A 12865-nucleotide genomic window follows, 5' to 3' on the forward strand; every position below is an offset into this window, starting at 1 on the left:
AGGTGAATTTTTTCGCGTATGTTTTTGGATCGGAATTCTCTGTCTGCTCTTGATGCTTCAGCAAGGTTGGCTGGGAGGAAATTAACGGTGCTGCTCCCGTGATCTGCAGTAGGAATAGTTTAGTGCTTTACATGGACTTCAAAGATCGGAAGGAATAGGACTACAGGAGTAGAAATGGTAGCCATAGTTATTGCGAATCCACATTGCTCGGCCGTGCACATCCTCGCTGGCATGCAAGCTGAATCCATGTGATCAAAATCTCCCACAAAAATGGACCGACCAATGAAGCAATGCCCTGGAAGAGACTGTCTGAGGCTGCGAGGAATTGATAAGTCGCTACAAGGGGAGAGGCGGGTGATGGCAGGGACTGTTCCAGAAGGCAAAAAAGGAGGGATGGACACGGTTCTGCAGGGTGCAGGAGCTATGCTAGAGCAAATCGGGAGTGAGAGAGGTCGTTGGATAGAGCTGGAAGGGAGGGAGAGGGGGGAGGGCAATGGAGGGGATGGAGGGATTGCCCTCGCGCACCCGAGACCCTGAAATGCTTCCTTTTTGTTATCCCTCCTTCCTTTCTGTCGTACCTGCAATGAGAGATTCTTTAGTTGTCCATGGCTTGGCAATAGGAATCTTGATCGATCGCCTGGCAACATCACCGTCTTGCTCTAGCGGGAGAATGAACGGCACCCATCTTGTATCCTCCTCCAGGATACACTCCAAGATACATTGCTAGAGGAGTGTACCTCTCGTGCATCAAGGGAATTTTTCAAAATGAGGCCTGCAAGCCTTCGACTCTCAGGAGGTTTGTCATTGTTCGCAAGCTCATGTGCCAACGATAGAAGAAATGCAGGCAAGTCCTGCGCTGGAAACTGCTTTAGATTATATTCTACAAGCTTACGAACGGATCCATCTCTTGACTAGGCGTTTAGGAGGATTTGGGTGACCTCCAATGTAGACTTAACAAAGGAAATGAAACACTAGCATTAGAAACTATCGTCAGTGAAAACCGAGTAAAACTATGAGTGAGTTGAAAAATTACATTGGCAAGCTAAGTGTCTCCTTCCATGTACATCTCTAAAATTCTGCTTTTGTTGGGCATTCCTTCTCTTAAGAGGCACATCATGGATTCAGCTTGGTTACCGCTCAGCGAATCGCCAATGAAAACCATCCGTTTATGCCTCAACGCCTCCAACAAAATCGTGGCATTGAATCTACAGAAACATTGCCAAGATTCTGATGACCTGGAAACTGCTTACTGCGAATTGCAGGGAGGGGCAAATAGCAGAAAGACTTCTTTGATCGTCGAGCTGGGGGAGGTTACCTTGGAATCTGGCAGTCCTTGGGTTTCCATCTCCATCTTAAGCACCCCAAATTACGCCTATCATTAGGCTGGTAGTTGTATCATTCCTGCACATACGGACAGGAGCCAGGTTTGTAAAGCGGGTAACCGTCATCGTGTACCCACTTTCCCACAGTGACATCGCAAACTTTGGACAAAACATCTTTTGCAGGGGCGTTTCCATCGCGAATCGTAATTTCAACAGGAAGCTCCCTCATCATATTGCCACCATTTTTGGGCTCGAAGGTTGATCAGTCAAGGAAAAGGTGGAAATCGAGTCGACAAACGAGAAGAGAAAACCTTATGCAACACTCATAGGAGAATCTGAGTCGGCGCAATAGAAGATAGTAAAGATTAGAGCAGGATGGAAGGAGAACTGGGTGATACCTGGGGACGAGAAACGCAGACGAGAGACCCAAAAAGGGAGGGAAAAGAAAGCCCTACCTCGAGAGGAGAAAAAGACGAAGCTTCAAACTGAGAAAAGATGGGAGTACCTAATGAATGTATACTCCTCCAGGAAACAATCCATTGCATGAAAAATTCCTACTCCCCTCCACTCGATCTCCTCGCTCTGCCTCCTCTTTTGCTTGCCACCGCAGCTGCTCTTCCTCACGAGCTCCTCCTTTGCGTCAGTCTATTGAGCGCTTCACCACTTCAGTCCCCCATGTGCTCGTGACGCTTCCACTTGCTGCTCACCAGTGACGCTTCAGTCCCCCAGTGCTTTTCCACTTGCTGTAGATGGTGTAGCTTAAGTATATCGTGTTGGTAAGAGCATCGGAGCAAGAGCTTCCAAGGGGAGAGAAAGAACGTGGTTTTTTGTTCCCAAAATCTATTTCCCCCCACAAACCCAACTTCCACCCCCCCTTACCTCTGCAATCGACTAAAATTAGATTCAAATTAGCGTAGTTTCTCGATTTCCCCCCACCAAACCCCCCCCCCTTTGACTCTACAATCGACTAAGATTAGCTTCAAATTAGTGTAGCTATATGGTAGGTATTGGAACCCCAAGTTATACCCTAGCAGAGTCTACCCTAGTAGTGACATGATATGCTCAGGTTCTCCATCCCATTCAATGAATCTTGAATCCATGGTATGAATCTTCTTTGGGTTGTTAAAAGATTACTTATTATCTAGCCCCACCTAGGAATCTTACTTTCCCAACCATAACATAACAAAACATAGCATATCTATAACTTAACATAACATACGTGCATAGCATAAGCATCACATAACTTCATATACACACACAACAAACATGAATATGCGACAAATATTAATTCGGTGTTTGATGACAAACAAACCGTATACTCTTCTAGTTCCTTAGCACATTTTTCCTTTTCCTTCCTCAATCAAACTTTTTATCATGATGTTTATTCACTGCCTAAACAATTGTTTGCCTTAACATTAGGTTGTGATTGGCTTGAGAAAAATCATGTTGTCCTAGATTTTTGAAATCATACTGTAGTGGTAAGTCCATTCCATGGCAAAGTTGGGGAACATTTGAGTCTATTGTGTGCTCTCAATTAGCCAAAGTTGTGTCTGTATCAATCCGTGTCCAAAAATACGTAACCTTCTAGCCCAGTTTCCTAATGTTGTGGTGGCTGACCGATCAATTCCCTCCCGAACAACTGCTCCTGTACACCATTCAATTTGAATAGAGGCTGCTTTTCCAATCAATGTGGCTCGTCATTCACGTCAATCGCCAAAGCAAATTGAGTGCATTAATAAACCTGTTCAGGAGATGCTCTAGAAGAACGTAATCAGTCCATCTTCCAGCCCTTGGGCAGTTGAGCCTCATCTTACATAGAGAAAGGCATACATAGATAGAAAAGAGCAGATGGAGTGAGTTGTTGGTTGTGTGCATAAGCTATATATATATGTTCTAGCTTTAGAGTTACAACAAAGAGAAAATGATGAATCATGTATAGAAATAACCATATATGTATATATGAGATACTCAAAAGATATATATGATACATGTATAGAATCGTATAGTGTCTCTCAAACCTATTAAACAATTCGAGTCTTCTTTATTAAACATGGTTGATAGTAGATACAAGGCATGTTTTGGTATTTAACTCACAAATTATAATTTAAGCTTTATAGATGAGAGTTGCAAAAGATATATATCCTACGGTTTGCTTTGAGTTACAACAAAGAGCAAGATCCTAATATAACCATTCAAAATCAATTCCACTCAAATTTTAACCAACCATACATTTCATCTACTGTCTTATCATTGACGAGTTCATGTTAGTGGCTTGTGTGCAATGCAAAGGGCGGGATCATTTGAGAAGTTCATGCTAGTGGTTTGTGTGCAAACCAAAGAGTCGGATCATTTGATGAGTTCATGTTAGTGGTTTGTGTGGTTTTTTTGAATTTCCTTCCAAAGTATCAGGTGGATTGGATGTCGTATGTTCCACCAAGAGCAAGAATACACATATTTGTGTGTGGATGCTACATGATCTGAAGGAAAAATGTGCAACGGACATCGAGATTCGTATATCCCACCATCAGATCAGCACCAAACTTTGAAAGGGTCTTAAAACATGTTGTTTTAATGTCCTTGCATAGTGTAAGGTGCATCAGATGCCGAATGTGACACCAGGGAACAAGAATGCCCATATTTGAATGTGGATGCTATGTATGTAAAGGAAAAATGCACAATCGACATCAGCATTTGTATATCCCACCATCGGATCAGCACCAAACTTTGACAGGGTCTTTCAAATTTTCATTTTTAATGTCCTTGCAAAGTATCAGGTGGATCGAATGCCATATGTGCCTCTAGGGAACAAGAAGGCAGATATTCACATGTGGATGCTACATGATATGAAGGAAACAAGTGCAACGCACACTGATATCTATTAATCCCACCGTCGGATCAGCACAAAAATTTTCAAGGGTCTTAAAACAAGTGGTTTTAATGTCCCTGCTACAAAGGATTAGGTTCATTGGATGCTGGATGTGCCACCAAGGAACAAGAATGCTCATATTCGCATGTGGATGCTATGCATGTGAAGGGAACAAGCGCAACGAGCACTGAGATCCATATACCACACTGTCATACCAGCACCAAAATTTGCATGGGTCTTAAAACAAGTTGTTTTAATGTCCTTTCAAAGTGTAAGGTGCATCGGATGCCGGATGTGACACTGAGGAACAAGAATGCCCAGGAGAGAATAAGAGGTACTTGTGGGGAGGTGGAATCCAAGAAAAAAGGATGCGCAAGGACACTCGTTGAGGAAGGCAACACGGAAAGTGAAGGCAAGAGCCAATTGGAGGCAGTATATAAAGGAGGCAAAAAGTTGGACATCACACGTACGTGGGCGGTGGTGCATGCAAAGGAGATACATCGTGAGAAAACTACCAAGACTATGAGGAAAACTGCCAAGACTATGTAAAGTACAAGGTGAGCGGAAAGGCGAGGGCGTGCAAGATCAACGCCAAGCTGTAGGCAAAATACCTGCAAAGAGAACATCAATTTCAACAACGTAAGTAGAAAGGCACACAAGAGGTTGAGGCGAATTGCAAGGGAAAGTCACAGGCCACGAGTGGTTAAACCTAAACTTTAGTACACAGCGTCAAGGTTACGAGTTAAATTTTGAAAATGAAAAAAAGGGGGGTCCCAAGGTTCGGAGTTAACTAGGTTAGGGTGAAAACATTGTATGCAAGATTAGAGAAAAAGAGGGGGTTTAAGGTCGGGAGTTAATTAGGCTAGGGGGATAAAAGTGAATGTGTGTGCGCGCGTGTGTGTAGGAGAAAAGTGGAGAACTTGCAAGATGTTAAGCAAGGGAGGAGGGAGTGCATAGTGGAACTCATTAAGGTGGCAATCATCACTACTTAAAGATAAAGAAAAAGAGGCCTCCAAATGAATTCACTCTACAATGTGTAAGAAATGGTGACATGAAGAGGCTATCAATAGGGAGATCTTTGGCTGTTACACTAGGAGCACAATCCATTTACTTGAAAAACAATGGGTTCTCCCCAAGGAGCAAAGGTGTCTCCTTGTAGACACACGTTGCATGCTGCATGAGGATTTGTAAGACTAAAGCCTTGAAACAAATACTAAGTACAAGATGACCAGATCAACATCCGTATATCTAAGAGAAGGCAAACTTAAACACCGACAATTGCAACCAAGCACCAAAGGGGAACAAAGGTAAGCTTACTAGTTAAGTGCTTTGAGAGAGAAGAAGGTCCGAATAGTTTTTGTTGTACTTGCCTATCTAGGAAGGCCTATGCATATCAGCAGTCATGAATTGAGGTTAAATTAAGGGGTGAGGATAGTTATATTTAGGGGTGTTTGGGAAGTGTTCTTTTGAGGTGGACAAATTAGCTATATATATATATATATATATATATATATATGTTAATAGATTAAGAGGATAGAAATAGGCTATGAGTAGCAAGGGGGTGCTCAAGGAGGGATGGCTTGAAGATGGAAGGGGTTGGCCAAGAGGGGTGAAATAGAGGGAAAGGGACCCAAAATAGACTATGGGCAACAAGGGGGTGGAAGGGGCTGGCTATGAGGGGTGAAATGGAGGGGAAAAATACTATAATGGGATGGAAGGGGCTAAGAGCAATACAAGAGGGAGGGGTGTGGGCTGAGCAAAATGCAAGAAAGAGTGTGTGGAGTGCAAGAGAGAGTGATTCCACATAGAATAGGATGTGGGCAGCAAGGGAGAGGAAGGGGTTGCCCAAGGAGGGGTGCAATAAAGAGGGAGAAGAAGGAGTTGGCTATGGGCAACAAGGAAGTGGAAGAGACTATCCAAGGAGGGGCAAAATGGAGTGGAAGAGGACAAAAATGGGATGTGAGCAGCAAGGGGGTGGAAGAGGTTGCTCAAGGAGGTATGACTTGAAGAGGATGAGGAAGGAGTAGGCTATTGGTAGTAAGGGAGTGGAAGGGGTTGGCTAGGAGGGGTGAAATAGAAGGGAAGAGAACCAAAACATGCTATGGGTAGCAAGGGGGTGGTATAGAGGGGCGAAATGGAGGGGAAGAAAAGTGGAGGCAAAATGGAGGGTAAGAGAACCAAAATAGGATGTGGGCAACAATGGGATGTCAGGGGCTAAGAGTAATGCAAGAGGGAGGGGAGTGGGCTGAGTAGAATGCAAGAAAGAGTGTATGGAATACAAGAGAGAGTGATTCCACATAGAACAGGTTGTGGGTAGTAAGAGAGAGGAAGGGGTGGCCCAAGGAGGGTGAAATGAAGAGGGAGAGGAAGGAGCTAGCTGTGGGATGAGAAAAATACAAGAGGAGATGGTGTGAGCTACTTGGAGTTGCTTAGATGCTTGATGTCTTGGTTGTGAATTGGAAACTTGCTTAGGTGTCTCATGTGTAGCTAGCTTGCCATGTGTGGGTGGCCTTTAGACTTGCTACCCATTTGTAAGGTGAATTGCTATCACCAAACATAACTGAATGTGGTGATGCCTAGTTGATTGGGGGCCGAGTGTTTGCATGGTAGGCCCGTGGATAGGCAGGCTGATCCACATCCTCCTCCTTGAATTGATAAGCTTCCTCCTCCTTTTGGCTTGGGCCTGAGTTTTTCTCTCTTCTTTGTATGATTCTTGGGTAGCACTTGCTGCACCAAGTCCTCCAATCGGGTACCCGTGGGAGTCCTTCAAATCAACACCTATCCCCCCTTTGAGATTATCTTTCTTATCAGATGTGAGTGGCTTCCAATCAGTTAATCCCACCATGTTTATGGCCATAGAAAATTCCTCCTCTCTTAAGCTTTGAATTCCTCTTAAGATACTCCAGCCTATGATGATACTCTCCTGTGACCAACTGAATGACCAAAGTTGCCACTCCTAATGGAAAAAAACTACTGGACACCCATACTTCCATGGTTATTGATATCCTAGACCATGCATACCATAGCAAGGGGGACTAGTGATGGTGAAGAAGCTACCTTGCTTGTTGTTTTTTGGTTGATTGTGTTGCATGCTTGAGATTTGTACATTGTTCAAGATATGTGTGTCTATATATATCTCTATCAACATCTGTGTGCACAAAGGAAAGGAGTGACATTTCATTTTAGCATTGTGTGTTTCCTGGTCTACATATCTACATTATTTGGCTATCAAGAGAGATGGCTAATCTAGGAACATCTATCCCTGTTGTTGAACATAATGAAAATACTTCTCATTCAATCTGTAAACAACCCCCCCCCTTCTCCTACTCCCCTTGCTGCCCCTTCCCCTGCCCGTTCACCACGTGGGAGCCTTTGAACGATGAGGAGCTTTGATCTAGCCTTGTATAACATAGTGTGGCCAACTAGGAGCTTGTGTCATTCACCATACTATGGCTTGGATTTTGAACTTAGGTCACCTGAGCAAGATACTTTCTCAGAGGTTGGAGTGGGCTTGGACTGACATTATTTTGACTCTTACAATCAGGTGTTGCTTGAGGAAGTATCACCCACATGGTCTCCAGAGCCCCATCTATGACATGCCATGCTCGGCTTAATTCCTTACTACTGGTGCTATTGCAATCTCTTCATTGACGTAGGTTGTCTTTTTTTAAAAATATTTTTGATACTCTAAAAGTGTAAAAGAAACATTTATTTCTTGTTTGTTTGTCAGATCATGTTGTAGCACATGCATATCTAATGCTTGTGCTAATCCATTTTAGGGGAATGTATTGTCTACTTTTATTTTGTAAGTAATATTGTCCTGCATGTAGGGGACAGTATTATTTTGCTTATTATAGTTTGATGTTGACTATTGATGTTTTGTACTTGTTTTATAAAGTTCTTTGTAAGTTTCTTTCATTTAATAGGATTCTCAATGGAGGCCAAAAACTTGGAGGTCGGTGTAAAACATGTGGACTTCTATCAACAAATACCAACAGATATGGCTCAACTCTACCTAGAAAATCCTCTCAAATGTTCTTTCAGTTTCTATGGACAGTGGAAATATTCTCCATCCTTTGGCAGCGCTTCAGTAATGATCAACCTGGGAACAAACAGTGCTAATGCTAGGACACAAAAAGGGAAAAGTCTTGGTAATGATCTTGAGTTTCCTGACTATCCAGGGTTAGTATGGTTCTAACTCGTTTTAACTGGACTAGAATGTAGCATTGGTTTTTTGAAATAGTGTAAAAAAGGTTTTGTACATTGCCATTTTCTGTGGAATGCTCAATTCAAAGGTGTAGGTTGGATTATGTTAGTGCCAATGACACATCATCGAGTTTTTTTTCATATGTTATTGTCACTTGATGTTGTATCTCTTTTTATCCAAGGTTGAGGTCTATTGTTTACTAATGCCTAGTCGATTATCGTAATGGCTATCAATGTGGATTGTCTCTTTGATACATTGTTTATGCCTTGTGTGACATTGAAATTCTATCACAAAGCAATGTGCTTAGGAGAATACTCTCTTAACAAAATGATAGATTTTGAGAGAGTGTGCTTGTTGGAATCTAAGTATTGTTGCAACCCTAGGGAAACAAAGTAACAAATAATTTGAAGAAGAGTAGAGAGAAGCACCTACTGCCTTGGAGAATCAATTAAAAAATAACCCCCAGCATATAGTTAAATGAATAGGGGATCTATAATACTAGAAATAAAAGTAGGAAAGCTTCATTCTATGCTTTTATTAGATAGTGAATATTCTTCCCATATCATAAAATTATGTGGGCCAATGCTCTATTTAGAGAAAGTTTCTCTCTACATAGTGAAATTGTCTCTATATAGTAAAATTTTCTCAAGGATTGTCTATGTAGTGATTTTAGTTTCCAATATAGTGAAATATTATCTATATAGTAACATTCTCTTAAGGACTCTCTATATAGTGACTATTTTTTGTAATGTGGTAAAATTCTCTCTAGATATACTATTTAGAGAGTCTCTTGTTAGGAATTTCTAGATATGTGTATTTTCATATAAATAATCTAGCAAACCCCTTTTTTTGCTATATAGAGAAAGGTCAAAAGTTCCTTACGAATTTGTTGATATGGTCTGCAACTCCCTTGGTAGAATGCTCATGAGAATTAAGTCACCTAATCCATGGTATATAAGGAATCTAGCCTCAGGATCACTTTGGTCTTTTGACACAACCTACGATTCCCCTGGTAGAATGCCCACATAATGAAGCTAAGTAGTGCATAGTCTCTAAGCAATCTAGTCTCAAGAGCACCCCAATCTTTTGACACAGCTTGCAATTTCCCTGACAGATTATTCATAAGAATTCAGTCTTCTAATGAGCAGTCTCTAAGCAATCTAGCCTCAGGAGAACTTTGGTCTTTGGACATGGTTTGTGATTCCCCTAGCAAGATGTTCATAAGAGTGAATTCGTTTAATACATAGTCTCTAATAAATCCATTCTTTTCTAAGCAATCTAGCCTCAGGTCTTCTAATGCGTAGTCTTGAAGCAATCTAGCCTCATGAGCACTACGGTCTTTTGACACAGTCTGCAATTCCTCTAAAAGATTGTTGACAATAATTATGTCCTCTAATGAGCAGTCCCTAGCAATATAGCCACATGAGCAGTCCGATCTTTAGACATGGTCTGCGCTTCCCTTGGCAAAATGTTCATAAGAAATGCATAGTCTTTGATTCTTCTGATGTGTAGTCTTTAAGTAATCTACCATCAAAATTACTCTGGCCTCTTGATATAGTTTGTGATCAAACCTAAGGAGGATTACAATCTATAAGGGGTGGTGTTTATAAGGTTTAACAAATCTGTCATGAGGACACTTCTGAATCTCTTGGTGCCTTGAACTTGCTAAATAGTCATGAGAGTCAAATCATCTAGTTCAAAGAGAGAGAGAGAGAGAGAGAGAGAGAGAGAGAGAGAGAGAGAGAGATTCTAGCTTTTCTTGTGGTACTGGTTTTGCTACCTATTGCTTGAGTTTGTGACCCTAGTTGTCTATTAGGGTTTGAGTAATATTCCAAATCTACTACTAAGACAACTCATTTTTTACTTATGTGTGGTGTCAAATCAAGAGGGGACACATGGGCTATTCGAAACTTTGAAATAGAGTAGAAATGGAATAAAGAGTGGTCTCTAGACTAAAATATCTTCATACACACAAATAATCAGAATCTAAGTTCAAAAACTTTTTGTAATCTTTCTTTTTTTTGTAACTTTTCCTTTTACATCATGTTCATATAGAGTATATTTTGGAAGTTAGGATCTCTGAAAATTTATTTAAAAAATTCATATGTGATTGCATAAATATAAAATCAGATAAATTGAAGAAAAATCAAGGGAGGAATATTGAGAAAAAGATATTGATTGCCATGATAGTAAGTGATTTGTGTGCTCTTTACATTTTAAGTATCATGTCGTTCTAATGAGCTAATGAGTGTCAACAATGTAATGCTAGAATATGCATCATATTGGATATAAACACTCTCGTGGAATCAACAGATGAGGTTAAAACAATTTGTTTGTGTACATCTTCTTTTATGTTTGGTTCATTCTATCCATGTTTCAATTCAAGTTATTTCACGTAAAGCTATTACTAGGGATAAATTTGGGAGTGTGAAACGGAGATAAATTGGAAAATGGAGGAGAAAATTCATGAGAGTTTGGGAATCGGTTAGTGAAAATAGCTTCTATTAGGCACATGTGTGTGTGCGCGTGCATGCGTGTGTGTGTGTGTATGTGCACCCACGTGTGCGCACATGTGCATGCCCATTATATTAAAAATACAGTGTTTATTTGGTTTCACAACAAAGCTTCTCATAGGTGGTGTCGCTTCAACTTACACTAAAATATACAAGAGGAGGGCAAAAAAAAAAAGCTCTTAAAGTTTCACATTTATAGAAGGGATATAATGTAGGGGTACATAAAATAGGGAGATTGAGGTTACAAAGGGGTTTTAAAAATACCTTTCGAATGCACGTTCTATACTTGATTTACACAAGGTGGACCTACTGAGGGTGGACACTTATAATCATGATGATGGAAATCGGCCACCGTGCTAACACTACTAGTTACTACTAGTTAGCGATCACATGCATGACCTTATATTATATTCAACTTCATAGATTTGGTTATGTAATGTAACATAACAGTAGTTGTAAAAAATGATGGAGCGACGAGCGTCAGATCTAGGAGGATGAAGTGGAAGCCCTCAGAGTTCATTTAAGATAATGTGGGATGATTTAATTTTGTTGTTTTTTAGCCTTAAAGCATGTAGGTGATTGCCTTACTATTATAGAGAACATGTTGGACTTGTATCACTTAGGAGTTGATTCATATAGACACACAAACCCATCCTTTTATTTGTAATGATTTATGGGACTCTAGCCAATGCATGATAGATGCATGCGTTGACTATAAGCCATGATGAAAAAGGATTGCTATTCACAAGGAAGAAGCAATAGATGTGTAGTTGGGGTGTACAAAAATGTGTTCTTTTAATGTGTATTATGAATTAGATTGACCAAAATGGTTTGTGATTTTTCTTGGCCATCATCTCATTCTACATGTTGGAGTCATTTGTCATTTATGTGCTTTATAGGCTATGTCTCCCCTAGCTAGCTAGATCCACTTGATTTCATAGAGCAAATACAATTCGCAAATGATAAGATCATGGTACCTCCAAAATTGTGCTAAGCTATTATCTTAAGTATAGCATTTTTAACTTGTAATTCTTGCTTGTCAAGGTTTAAGATATGCAAGGATTGAGGTTATTTGGAAGACCCTTTGCTCTTCTTACAAGCTTAAGATATGCAAGGTTAATATTTGCAAGGTTAAGGTATGCAAGGATTGAGGTTACTAGGAAGATTCTTTGCTCTTTTTACATAGTGCCTAGGAGGCAGAAAAGGCAAGGGACAACAACATATACCAACTTATACTCAAGTATTCTTTCAATGAATGACATGTGGAACCTGATTGAAAGAAAGGTTTGACCAAGGCATGATGCATGCAAGATGTGATCGTTGTGTCTGAGAGGCTTGAATGGGTTGTGGATGGTAGCATAACAATCATGGAAGATGCAAATGATGGTTATCACAATGGGAAAAGCCCATAAAGTGAAGAGTTTGTGTGGGGACATCTAGGCCTTTATTGTTTACATCCAAAGTTGAAGTACTTTTCATAAGAGTCCACTCTTTAGTATTGATGGTGTAAGTACATGCATTCAAATGTGGATAAGGATGCAATTGGACTATTTGTCTCCCATGTGGAGGAGTTAATTTTTAAACCCTTGAGGTATATTTGATATGCCTTTGACTAGACCTAGAGTATAGATCCCCACAAGTATAACACCAAAATTATATATGCAAGCAAGGGGGAAGTAACAGTTAGTGAGTGTGTATTAACATTGAAGCAACTAGTGAAAATGCACCCATTATCAAAATTGTTGTACATAGTGATTTTGCTCATCCTTTGATATCTCTGCTTAAGTTAATAAGGTTAGGCTCCATATTTAATTTATTACATAAATCTTGTCTTAAGTGTGCCCAAGTGGATGCCATTATTGCCTTGCTATTATAGAGAACATGTTTGACTTGTCTCCTTTAGGTTTTGGTTTATATGGAATGCCATGCCGACCCTTTTAAAATTCAATAGCTTCTT

The 12865-nt window shown here is 40.4% G+C and overlaps 1 long non-coding RNA gene across 1 annotated transcript; it reads right to left on the reverse strand.

Moving 5' to 3' along the window:
- Window positions 1-143: 143 nt before the first annotated feature.
- On the reverse strand, window positions 144-2148 carry LOC147903383 (uncharacterized). Its single transcript, XR_015540788.1, has 3 exons — window positions 1828-2148; window positions 1316-1401; window positions 144-1205 (listed from the first exon to the last, which is right to left on the reverse strand). It is a non-coding gene; the product is annotated as an uncharacterized LOC147903383 (long non-coding RNA).
- Between the last annotated feature and the right edge of the window lie 10717 nt (window positions 2149-12865).

The sequence above is a fragment of the Dipteris shenzhenensis genome, chromosome 3 (assembly GCF_047967505.1).
Source record: "Dipteris shenzhenensis isolate YYH24624 ecotype China chromosome 3, Dip_SZ_1.0, whole genome shotgun sequence".
Classification (NCBI taxonomy): Eukaryota; Viridiplantae; Streptophyta; class Polypodiopsida; order Gleicheniales; family Dipteridaceae; genus Dipteris; species Dipteris shenzhenensis.